The sequence below is a fragment of the Cryptomeria japonica genome, chromosome 6 (genome assembly GCF_030272615.1).
Source record: "Cryptomeria japonica chromosome 6, Sugi_1.0, whole genome shotgun sequence".
NCBI classification, from domain to species: Eukaryota; Viridiplantae; Streptophyta; class Pinopsida; order Cupressales; family Cupressaceae; genus Cryptomeria; species Cryptomeria japonica.
Genome location: NC_081410.1, coordinates 152,165,440 through 152,179,187, shown reverse-complemented (window position 1 = coordinate 152,179,187; position 13,748 = coordinate 152,165,440). Strand labels below are relative to the sequence as shown.

The 13,748-nt window shown below is 33.4% G+C and overlaps 1 long non-coding RNA gene across 1 annotated transcript; it reads right to left on the bottom strand.

Annotated features, from left to right (window-relative positions):
* Window positions 1-500: 500 nt before the first annotated feature.
* LOC131065004 (uncharacterized) lies at window positions 501-12,404 on the bottom strand. Its single transcript, XR_009358166.1, has 3 exons — window positions 12,098-12,404; window positions 7,914-8,016; window positions 501-1,017 (listed from the first exon to the last, which is right to left on the bottom strand). It is a non-coding gene; the product is annotated as an uncharacterized LOC131065004 (long non-coding RNA).
* Between the last annotated feature and the right edge of the window lie 1,344 nt (window positions 12,405-13,748).

Genomic DNA, 13,748 nt, shown 5'->3' with positions numbered 1-13,748 from the left:
ACTGAATTTGGTTTATATGTTAATGTTTTTCATCTATGAATTGTATATTGTTTATCATTTTTTTTGGAATTTGTAAAAGTGTTAATAAGTTTTATTTAGTTTTAATTGAGATTTTAGGTTAAGCGTATCAGTATTGATTATAGCTAATTCTGTGTATTCACAGATCTTAAACAGTACATCAGATTTCAAATGATTTTTTTTTGTTCTCTTTATACAACTTAATTGTTTATAGCTTAAGTTCTGGCCTTTGGATAGTAATGATGCACGCGATGGGATCACTTATGAGCACAAGGATCAAAAAGTACACATTTTTGCCATTGATGGAACTTTTCATTATCATTTTTTTGACTCCGTTAAAATTAATAATTGAAAGATTATGTGCACAAAAAGTAATTGATTATTGAAACGCTATCCACTACTGCTACTTTTCTCCTATTAAAATTAAGATTTTGACTGCATATATCTATTATGCTTGTAAAGAACATTTATCAGTATACTTTAAAACTTTAAAAACAGGGCACTCTGCTAACCTCTTTGAAAATAGAAAAAACACAGTGAAAATAATGTTGTATTGCAATTCCAGACAGATCTTAGTACACATAACTGCAACCACATAATAATCTATTATCTTGATAGAGCTCCACAAATTTAACAAACTATTAACTAGTTCTGATAACCTATTCTGATTTCTAACAGTTAAATACTCTGCAACCAAACAGATAGCAGTCATGGTTTGCTATGGAGAAGCAGAGGTGAGGTTCTGTCGGGCTACTTCGAAACTAGACTTATCAAGTGCAAGCGCGTTAGGCCAGCACTGAGCAAGGCAATTCCCAGATGCACAATAGTCTGATGTACTTCCACACCAGTTATATATGCTGCAGCACCGCCCACTGTCGCACCAGAAGTTCCCCGCTGGGCTGCACGTTGGATCTCCCTGAACCTTCCCCATAAATGCCATCAACACTAACAAAATATAAAGCGCCAGTCTAAATCTGCTCTCTACCATCTCTTTTCTCTCTGCAATAACAAAGAAATCCATAATACTAACCATAAGAATATCATAATGTTCCCTTGTTTCTGTAATAATGAGAAAATCATACCAGTGACGTTAAGGAAGTTAAGACTATCTACTGCTGCATACCAAAATTTGGCAAGCAGAGACTTACTTGTTTCACAAGAGGCCTTCTTAAAAGAATCAACAAGGGTAGAGGTGCTGAAGTTTTTGAGCACTTTTTAATGATAACAAATTGTAAAGAGCAGCTATATATATCAAAATAGTGTTGTTTAGTCCAGTAGTTAGGTTTTGAGAGAATGTTTAATGGTAATTTACAAAAGACTCTTATGCTATCAGTTTATTGTCAAGAAAAAATGATTTTATTAATATATATTCTTTTAAGATTATATTAATACAAATTTGAGTCTCTCTAAATTTTATACAAATCTAATATTTATATTCTTATTGTATCATATACTGATCAACAAAACTGAATTTTACTTTTTATGTGGGCATTCAAGCGCAGAAATAAGTATTTGTAATGGCCATGTTTAAATCCTTGTCAGCCACTTCTCTCGCGCATCCCTGTTGCTTATTTAACAGATTTTGACATCCTCTTCCGTTAAGAGCGGGAAAAACATCAAACTTTTTCCTTTGCCAGTACGCAGACCAAATTAATATTCAACACTAATTGGTGGAAAACATACTTTACCATGCTCTCTTTTGGTTGTCAATCGTCACTAGGATTTTATATTCCATGACCAAATACATAGTTGTGCTTTCATTTCCTTCCTTTCTCACATTACCGTTGATATATGTTGCCCAGGGAGAAATTTAGTATGTCTCACACTGGTATTTTTTCCAGTTTACATTAACAAATTTGAGCAATTTTATGAGTTTTGGAAAGTCATCTATCAAGGGCATGCATGTAGTAGGTCATTCATCGATGGGGTCTTTCAAAAGAAATTCACTGTGTTACTGAATTTTTTAAAGAATATATTAAACAAGTATTCTCATGAATAGAGTTAATAGTGTAGTTAAGTTCAAAAATTTAAGTAATTAAGGTTGGGTTTTAGGGAGTCTTCAAGATTATTTTAAAAAAATTGGTGTCGTATGAATCTTATTATATTGTGTATTTAGTATACAAGAATAATTAAATATAAAATAATTAAAAAAATTAATTGTAAGAGTTTTAAAATTTTATATGATTGAGGAATGATAGAAAAAAACTTAAGCTGATGGGACTAGAATGCATATGTTCAAATCTTGAAACAAAAGATAAGGGTTGCTATTATTAAGAAAGAAATTCTATTAACCCTTTAATATAGTTTTTTTTTTCCATCATGAAACACCCTCTCCTTAAAAAAGACTCCAAAGACCCCTAATAAGACCTTAGCCTTAATTATTTAAACTGAATCTTACGAGTAAGATCCATGAAAGGATTAATTAATTTTGGTATGCCTATCCTTTGGTGGACACTCCAAGTCCACGTGATTGTTAGCATTCATCATGGCTATGTCCAAGTCCTTGTAATCAAATCAATACAATCAAATTATATGGAAGTGTGAATCAAAACCAAAGGAAAATGACCTTATATTCACTTTTAACCTTGGTGGGGCCAACTTTGGTTGTATCCTTCAAAGCATCATAGACTTTTCTTAGCTCTATTGCATGTTTGTGCTCTTCATTTCTTTTCTTCTCTCATAATTTTCATGACAGATAATGGAAATGACAACATTGATAAGAAATATGTTCATGCTCTTACTCAAGTTATATCCATCAATATATTGCTTTCACTCCACGTCTCTACCTTATACATTTTTTCTTTGCCTTCTCTCTTTAAACTAATTATTATTCTTTCATTATTAAATTTTTTTAATTATCCTTCTTTTTTATTTTAATTTTCTTTAAAAAAGAAGTCTCTACTTACAGGTTGATGATGGATATGTAATGACAACCCCAAATAGGATAAAATTTTTGAAAACATTTTCATTTCTTTCAAAATATGATAACAAAAGAGTAAGTACATTCAATGGCCAATACAAAATATTTTCTAGCAATGTAATTTCTTTTGGACCATAAATCATATATACCACATGTCAAAAATATTACAAATTTAATCACATCTTAAAGAACAATTTACTGTTAAGGCTAATGATACCTAAAACATACCATAATTATTTGTCTATTTATGTACACTCTTGTCTTTAATCTGCCATGGTTCACCTTGGGGTGCAATACGAACCCTCCAATGTGGACATTATCCCTATCCACCCCTCCAAGTGGATTGTGTGGCTCGTGGTGAGAGAGGGGACATTCAGACCATCCTGCAGTGCATAGGGATAACTTCCTATAGACCAATTACCCAAGATGTACCTACCATTCACAAATTAAGTTAACAATTCCATGCTAGGGTATATCATATCAAAAGTACAAGGGGTCCAATTGGTTACCTATTTATGCTTTATTGGAAATTCTCTTCCCTATAGTCCATTGAATGACTAAGGAACCTAAAACATCCATCATCAGCATGCCGCTCACTCCAAGGCCCACGTGCTCTTGAAAAAATCTATCATGTTGTCTATCTAGTACAACCAACAATTTGTTGGTATAGTATGCTACTTGACTAGTATCAATCTCATGTTTACACTCCTTGACTATTGTCAATCTCAAGAAAATATTTCATGGCTATTGTCAATCTCAAGCATCAATAAGCTTATCTTTATATAGGTCATAGGACTTCCATCAGTGATCGCCTCAAATGGAGAAGGGTAGTCTACATATTAGAGGTATATAACCTCTACCTATGTCCTCGTAGGGCCTTACTCCATATGTAGTCATAAAATTTAGAGTTTGTACTCTAATGGAATATTGGTGAAAACTTAATAATCATTTATTCATGCAAGGCTCTATACTGGCGATAGATATGCAATTCATAAATTGATATAACTGAATAGTAACATTCACGTAAGTAAGTTAACAATATAATAGTAGTTGACATTTATGCTAAAATTTACCCCTTATTACGTTTTTCTTATAAATGTATCATTGAAATCTTAAGGTTCACCTAGCCAAGGGACCCCCTCCCCCCTTAAGGCTAACACAACAAAACTTGTTGATTACATAAATGAATAGATATTTTTGAAAAGATCTTTTCTTGAAGAAACAAATCTTTCAAATCAAGCAGAACTTCAACAAGCTGTCTCACGACCCAAAAGGTCGACCCTCAAAAAGGTGTAGCTTTGAGCTAAATTCTTAAGCTCTTAGGACTTCAAACTCTCGAATCAAAAACATTGACTTATTCTCAATAACAATCCATATTGAGCTCTATATGCATCTAGGTCTTCATCATGTTGTCTTTGACCCTCATAAGGGTAATAATTCTCAATCATGGTCTCATAAACTCTCTAGGAAACCATCCATACTAAGCTCTACATCTAACATCTTACCTATTTCCAAAACACAAACTCATAATACACACATTTAAAAAAAAATGTTAACATCAAGAATAAAATCTAAAGGAATGCAAGAAAGAAAAACCAAAAATGCTTCTCATGCAAAGCACCATCTCGAAGTGAGAAGTTAATTTGAGATAATGGAAATTCCTCCATCCTCTAGTGCCTCCAACCTCCAAATGTGAAGGCTCAAAGTAAAAATAATTGGTTAGGGCCAAAAGAAGAGTCATTAATACAAACTCCATCATCTAGTGAATCATCATCCTCAATGTAGGCCAAGTTGTTGTAAATGTGGTGTTGATGGTGTTGATATGTTTGTCATGTTGTCATTAATATCAACATATGGTTTTCTGAGTTGGTGATCTAGAATATGTTTCCTTAACTGTTTGGTGCTTAAATGGATGTTGTTCATTGTTGACTAGTAATTGATAGTGTTGGTTGTGGTCTAGATTTCTATATTTTCTAGATATGGTGTTGATTGCTTGAATTCATGTTTATCTTGGTTCTATTCTTATTTTTCTAAGTTAAAAAGTACTATTTTTGGGTCTGGTATGATTGAGAATTGGAGACTATGCAATGGCATTTGTGTAGCTTATTAGTTTTTATTTTGGCCCGAGTATTTGTGACGGATGTAATGTGTTGATCCAATTGATGAAGCATGTTGTGGTGTGGTCCACTTCTCATTCCTTTCCACCATGGGAATTCTTAGTGCAAACCTATTTCAAATTATGTTTGGCCAACTTGGAAGATTATGTAGTCAGGAGGATAGTATAAGTAAAGGATGATTAGAATGAATGAGGTATGGAAGATACGTGAGATTGAAAAGCTAAATCTGATAGATAATTGATGTGAGAAGTTGTGTGAAGGTGTGTTGTGTGTTGTTCGGCACTAAAGGCTGTTTCAACATTGTTGTTTGTGGTAGTTGTATCACATTGGTGGATTTTCTTTTCTTTCTTTCTCTTCCTGTAGTGAGCCTTTCTAGGTAGTGAGCCCTCCCATGGTGAGCATTCTAGCAGTGAACTACCTTTGTAAAAATCACTTTAACCAACATCACCCTAATAGGTGTTATATATTGAAAATTAACATTCTATGTGGTTTTTCCCTTCTAGGGTTCTCCACGTCATATCTAGTGTTCATTGTGTATGTACATGTGTGCTTTCATGATTACATCTATTCATATTAAATAATTAATAAGTTGGCTTATTTCAGATTTGATAAAGAATTAAAAGTTTAATTGACAACTAATTCACCCCCCTCTCAGTTGTTTGAGCATTCAAAAAAAGTTACCTTCATCCGCTTGATCTTTGAGTTTTCCTTTAAGAAGATCATTGGTTTGAATTCTACAAAATCATACTATTTGACCCTATTTCTTTTAGTTAAAACACGTATTTTCTTTTTTCTATTTACCTGACTATTTATCATTGCTTTGTGAATATAATGCTTTCTCCTATTGAGGATCATCTTCTATATCTTGTTTTATCCTCTTTTCTTTTGCTAGAAGAGCTGAAATCATATCTTCTAAAATTTGTGAATTTATTTGACGAAGTGTAAAAATAACATTATTGTATTTTGGAGGTAAGTTGTTTGACAAGATAGCTTTAGCATCGTCATCATCTATTGGAGGTGTTAACTTATGGTGTCTACCTAGTGAGAAACCTCACATTACTTATATTAATTGATATTGTGATTCTATCTTCCATTTTGAATTTAAACAATTGGAGATTTAGGAAATTTTTTGCATTGATTGATTTTGTTCCAAATAGTTTATTATTATTATCCCAAATTTTCACCAATGAATCTAAATCTATATGATGTAATTCAAATTCAAAAAGAGAAAGACCAATAATAGCCTTCGCTTTATCATCTCTACTACTCTAATCCAATAACTTAGTTCAACAAAATCTCGGTCTGGGTCAGACTTCCTAACCTTCCTCTCCACTTGTGGGTTGATTCTCTCTTTGAGGAAATCAGTGATGTCATTGGGAGCTTCATTATGGCGAATAATGACTCTTATGGGCTTTATCATACTACTTTTTATCGTATTCTGGTTGAGCTAGATGTTTCTAAGGGACTGCCAGCTGAAATCACCATTAATTCCTCTTGTGGCAACTGGGTCCAAACTTTGGATTACAAAAGTATTCCTTTCAGGTGTCGTAGATGCTTCAAAACCGGCCATGCAGTTGGGAATTGTGGGCTTGAGAAGAAAAATTATGTGGCCTCATGGTGGTCGAGGGCATCACACCAGCACTATATGATTAGGAAACCATTGGACTCTTCTAAAGAGTCATTGGTTGTTGGGGTTTCTACTTTAGCTGGCTCGAATTCTTTAAAGGAGAAGGTAGATTCTTCGGCTACCACTAAGGATATTTCTGAGATTAATGATATTTTGATACAGGATGTTATTGTCCCCTCTACTGAAAATGGATTGTTGTCTCTTACCCCATTGGCTGCTTCACCATGTGTTGACACAACTTTTGCCCCATCTGCTGGTTACGGTCCTATGTCCGTGACGGTTGTTGCTCAATTTTCTGATGCTCTTTCTCCCAATCCGTTAAGATTGATGTTGGGCCCTTCGAACTGGTCAGTTGTGGCTGCTAAAGTTGAAGAAGGGTGGATTACTGTTAAGGGGAAACATTCAAAGACGTCCAAGCCTTCTTTCGATATGACTCTTCGTTCCCACAAGGCCAATTGTTAATCTTGAGGGCCCTTGTAGTTGGTTGTTTGAGATGGCTTTCTTGGCCCTGTCTTTGGTTGAGCTACCTGTTGTCATTTGAGGTAGTCTCTTCTTTTTTGGTTGTGGCTCTCTCTGTGTTGTGTCTTTTTTTTTGTTGGCTTTTTGTTTTCGGCCCGCTGTCCTTTCTGTGGTTGCTGTATTTTGTTTTTTTGGTGGACTCTGATGATTATCTTTTGAATCTCTGATGTAAAGGGTTTTAGGGGCCCTTCAAAACTTGTTTTCCCCTAATCAAAAACTTAGTTGCATGTGTAGGCATTTTCTCTTTTCCACTCATTACTCCACATAAATTTTTATTCACTATTTGCATTTGAATTTTTTGTAGATCCAAGTATGAAATTGAATCTAGAATACTTGTCTAATGGAATCTCCATTAGAAAAAAGAAATAAAAAATACAATCTCTATCACTCCAATTCTTCTTATGAGCAACCCACACAAATCTGAAACACTGTTTAGTAACAAATGAACTCATGTAGTCTTACCTTCAAGAAAGATGATCATATACTCTTTGACAACCCCTCTGATTTGATACACAGGTCATCATCATTAGTCATATCAATTCATCTTCAAATCTTCCAACATTATATTTTTATTATTTTTCCAACAATGATAATTATCTTTAATTCAATCATACAAATTAAATATGCTATGGAAATTCTTTCAAAATAAAAAATTGAACATCATTGAATCAAACAAACAAAATAGATTGCCAATTAAATTTTAGACCCTTACCTCTTCTTAAGAACACATTTCAACCACCTCCATTAAACATGCTTGTTCATCGAGTGCCAAAAGTTAAAATATGTGATGTTCTAATGAATTTCCCCTTACACACCTGCACATAATTGTTTCACACCGTCATTCAATATTTTGAATAGGAGAAAAATTCAATACTTTCATTAATCATCTTCTATTAACATTTCACAGATCTTCCACGTGCCTTCATTACATTGCCTTTCTCATCACCAAGTTCTTTCACACACCACTAGATCACTTATGTGCTCGGATACCAAATAATGAAATATTGGTGAAAGCTTGATGAGCACTCATTCAGATGCAAAGCTTTAAAGTAATTCAATTTCTTTGAATGATATATGTTGCAAGCTTTTTCTACCTAATTTATATGTTTCAAATTTTGCAATAGTTTGAATACATTCAACCAATGTCTTTAGATATTATAAGTCTAATAATAATTACATTTATATCAATTAATATTTAAACAAATACATAAATTTTTAATAAATACTATTATTGCAATGTTAAAGACAAGTACCCAAGGACACTTGTTTTATTTGCTCTTTATGTTTTATATTATGAAAATGTCTTTAAATTTTAAAAATAAATTTATTTTTTTTCATTTTTTTCTGTGTTAGAAACTGTAATCATCCTGCAACAGCCAAACAGAACGCAACTACAACAGTTAATACATGAAGACTTAATTAATGATCTGCCTCATCCTTATCTCCTCTGCTCACCTTTTGGACTTGTTTTTATCAACAAACTTATTATTCTGAAGTAGCCCATGTGTTGCCCATGCTCTTCAGACTACCCATCCATAGTTGTTCAATTCCCTATATATTAGATGAATTTGTATGTTACAATTCACTCTTTCATGAGTCCAGTTGTAAGCAGAATGCAAGTTTGTATGAGTAGTAGCTAAAGCAATTGTGAATCTGTGTCAACAATGGAATATAATAGTGTCTTTGTTTATTATGGACAATATTACAATTGATATGGAGGGCCTGAAGAACTCAAACAGCTCATTTTATGAATTTCTCCTCTGAACCATGTTTATTTCATTTTCTATATTTTCTTAGATTTTTAAAACTCCCTTCAAAACAACTTTTCCCTCAAAAGATTTTTTGGGCTTTTGTTCAATTCTACCGACAGTAATAATGCATCAGCTTTGCTCAGAGCTAACAACCTAATAAATAACACATCATATGGCAGGCTGAGTAGCTGCATTTGACGTATTTGATTAGGACTCTTCAATTATAATGGTTGGAATGTTCATCTGCTTACGAAACCTATGAATCAGATGATCCACACAATGAGCCTGGCATGATGTGGTCAATCTTGATGTTTTCTCGTTTTTTACATCAAAGATTAGTTGTACCTTCTAAGATATGTGGTTTATATTGGGAAGGCACTATTAAATGAAGAACAGACAATTCAATTGTCATTCAAACCAACTCTTCAATTAAATTTCCTTTCTTTATTACGAAGGGAAAAGCATTTATCAAAAACATTAATAATTGTAAACCAAAAAAATATTATGGCATGAGTCCTACTTCGGAATTTAGTATGGTAAGCATAACTTCCTCCATATTAGATTGTGTAGAACTCTTCCAAGAAATTTTGACTGGAAGAGAGATCTCATTAAAGTTTGGTTTATATGTTAATGTTTTTCATCTGAATTATATATTGTTTATTATTTTTTTTCGGAATTTATAGAAGTGTTAATAAATTTTATTTATTTTTAATTGAGATTTTAGGTAGGCACATCAGTAATGGTTGTAGCTAACTTTGTATATCCATAGATCTTAAACAGTACATCGGATTTTAACAATTTTCTTTTTTGTTCTCTTTTTACAACTTAATTGTTTATAGCTAAAGTTCTGGCTTTTGGATAGTAATGATGCACGTGGTGGGATCACTTATGGGCACAAGGGTCAAATGTCCCACTAGTTGTGCACAAAATGTCGTAGTAGTGGTGCACAAATGGACCAATTATGGATCAAAAAAGCTAAAAAGTGATCCACTATTGATTGAACTTTTCATTATCATTTTTTTGACTCCTTTAAAATTAGTAATTGAAAGATTAGGTACACAAGAAATGATTGATTATTGAAACCCTATCCACTACTATGACAGCATATATCTATTATGCTTGTAAATCTATTATGCTTGTAAAGAATATTTATCAGTGTACTTTAAAACTTTAAAAACAGGGCACTCTGCTAACCTCTCTGAAAATAGGAAAAGAAACAGTGAAAATAATGTTGTATTGCAATTCCAGACAGATCTAAGGTCTCACGTAAATCATATTGGCTGTGTAAAGAAGATGCTGTCTGTATAATAGTACACATAACTGCAACCACATAATAATCTATTATCTTGATAGAACTCCACTCATTTAACAAACTATTAACTAATTCTAATAACCTATTCTGATTTCTAACAGTTAAATACTCTGCAACCAAACAGAAAGCAGTCATGGGTTGCTATGGAGAGGCAGAGGTGAGGTTCTGTCGGGCTACTTCCAAACTAGACTGATCAAGTGCTAGTGCGTTAGGCCAGCACTGAGCAAGGCAATTTCCAGATGCACAATAGTCTGATGTACTTCCACACCAGTTATATATGCTGCAGCACCGCCCACTGTCGCACCAGAAGTTCCCCGCTGGGCTGCACGTTGGATCTCCCTGAACCTTCCCCATAAATGCTATCAACACTAACAAAATATAAAGTGCCAGTCTAAATCTGCTCTCTGCCATATCTTCTCTCTGCAATAACAAGAAATCCATAATACTAATCATAAGAATATCATAATGTTCTCTTGTTTCTGTAATAATGAGAAAATCATACTAGTGATGTTAAAAGAATCAACAATGGCAGAGGTGTAAGAAGATTCGAATACTAAGTGTCATGCTATTGGTTTTAAAACTAACAATTATGCGGAATTTCATGCTTTGTCTTTTGGATTGGAATTAAGGACTTAATAATTGAAGGAAATTCTATGATGATTATTCTATGATGATTACTTGGCAAATTCAGCCATTGATAGCAATGCTAATCAGCGAGAATATGATTTTCTTGAGTAATGTTGATGTAAAATTTTGTATGTGGTTTTGAGCGGCTACAAATATTCTTATATTACAGTTTATTGTCAAGATAAATGATTTTATAATTTATTAAATTTCAAATATTTTTACTGTATCCTTTACCTTGTTAATCAACAAAGCTAAATTTTAATTCTTATATACAAATCCCTACCCACAAAGGATAAAAATTATTATTTTTTGCCTGATAAACCTTTATGTGGGCATTATTCATGCACAGAATTAAGTATTTCTCATGCTGCATTTTCTTTTCACTCACTAGATTTTAATTTTGTTCATTCAACTGATTTTGACATCCTCCTCCGTTTAGAGCAGGGAAAACGCAAATGTTTATTCCATTGCCAGTAGACAGACCAAATCAATATTCAACGCTCGCTGATTGTTCTTCTCCAAGGAGTCATTCTTTACAGTCTCAATGATTGTTGGGGTTACTTCTGATAGGGTTACTTTCCCTGTTCCAGAGGGATCAGCCAAATTGTCTTTTGGGTGGAAGATAGGGTTTTCCGAAGGCCTCAATTTGAAGTTAGGGCAATTCCTGTTTTGATGCCTTTCATTTCTACACAGGAAACAAGAGCTTAAACCTCCCAACAAGTCAATTTTGCAAACAAACTCCCGGGGACAGAACAACTAATAACCTGACATCCATATACGGAAGAGTAGATCTAGTTTCCTCTGCTTGGAGCAATGTATCCACAGGAAACAAAAACTGGGGTAAAAGTGACCAAATCTGAGTAGGATCATCTTTCACTACTATCCATCTAGGGACACACACAACAAAAAGAAAGAACTTCATTACTCAGACCATATCACAGCCCTAAAGATAGAGTTCCCCACATTTCAAAATTGCTTCACAAGGGCTCTTTCTTCCAGGGAATGGTTTTGGAAGAAAAATATGAAGCCCTAGTATTTTTCCCCATATATTACCAAACTAGTCATCAAGAAATCTTCTAACAGGCAGTTTATTACTATCCAGAGCCACAAAGAAAACTGCAATGTTGCTGAGCCTACTTTCTTCTTTACTCAAGGAATCATTAGAAACCAGAACGAGAGCGTTCAAACCGGAAGAGACATGCTTACCTTGTTCTCTTAGGGCATCTCCACAATCGCCGAGCACTCCATATTCTGCACGCATCACAAATTTGGTCGACACTAGAACAACTTCCTTCTCTCCCCCTGTCACACCATCTTTAAATGGTTAATGACGAAAATTAATGGCACATTGAATTACCTGTACCTTGGGTAGTTTCCACGAGGCATCATATCAGTAGACAGAATGACGTCCATGTAATCATTTTAGTTTAAAAATATAATACATTTTTTATTATTTTCTGTTTTTAAGAAAATTAAAAAATACAAAATAATCAAATCAGAAAATTACTCTGTCTATTGAATAGCCATTGCTATTCATGGACGCGTCTATTCTAGCTCCAAAAAGATCGCGTGGGCTCCAAAAAGATCGCGTGGGCTCCAAAAAGATTATCAATTCAAAGAAATTTTAAAAATCAACACAGATATAAGAGAGAAAATATAGAGAATATGATAAAATCAAAAAATCAAAAAAATCCCAACCCAATATAACTGGAATTGGTTTCAAAGGCCAACAAAGGGTACAAAGTAGCCTCAATAAGCAAGGCCGCAATAGCAAGAATATAGCAGGCTTACAATGGAGGGTGATAATTCGTCTCCTACGAGACCTTGAACGAACTCTAACCTCTCTTTTTTTATATCATTACAATTTCTTTAAAATATAAATAATAATAATATTTTATTAGAAAAAATATATATTTAAATTTTATAAAATAAAATTTTAAAATCATCACTTATTCAATCAAAATTATACTCCCAATTTTCCTTATTTTAAGAAAATCAAAGACTATGATATAAAGATCTGATATGATTTTGGTGCACATTTGAGTAGAAAGAAAAATTTAGTTGGATTTCATTTAGTTAGCTGATATTTAGCTGTGTAGATTAGGCAGAGTCTTTGATTATACAATTTCTTGGATTCTGTTACTTTTTGTAATTAAAATATAAAAATATTTATTTTTCAACTAAAATAAAACCCTTATAAAAAATTCTCATATATGATAAGATTGGCATTACAGATAATCCTAAATCCATTATTTATTATTTATTTCATGATAGATTAAATCAGATTAATGGCAGTAACAACAGAGGATGTCAAGGAAGCATTCACAGGTCTCATAACAGCAGCACAAAGCAATTGCACTGAAGGGAAAAATAGAGTAAAAAACATATTGGTTTTGTAAGAGTGAAGTATGCTTCCTTGAGAAACATATTCATTCCATCAAATTTATTGAAAGACAATTCTAACCTCCGTCTATATGGAAATGACATCTTAATTACCTGCTGAAAAAGTAGTAGTTCTGTTCAAATCTACCGACAGAAAATAATACAAGATCAATGAATATGATTGTTACGTGCTTTGTGCTAATCCAACGACTTAAGTAATAACAAGTTCGCATCAGATGGCTGGCTGAGTGCCTGCATTTGACGTATTTGATTATGATTTTTCCATTAGAATGGATGGGCTGATCTACTGCTTATGAAACTTTTCAATCTGATGGATAGGTGGGTCATGCTAGACAATAAAAATGTTCAAAATCAAGAGAATGAAGCTGGCATGATATGGGCAATCCTGAATTTTCTGGTTCGTGACATCAAGAGTGGTTGCACCAAGGTATGTGGTTTATATTGGAAAGGCACG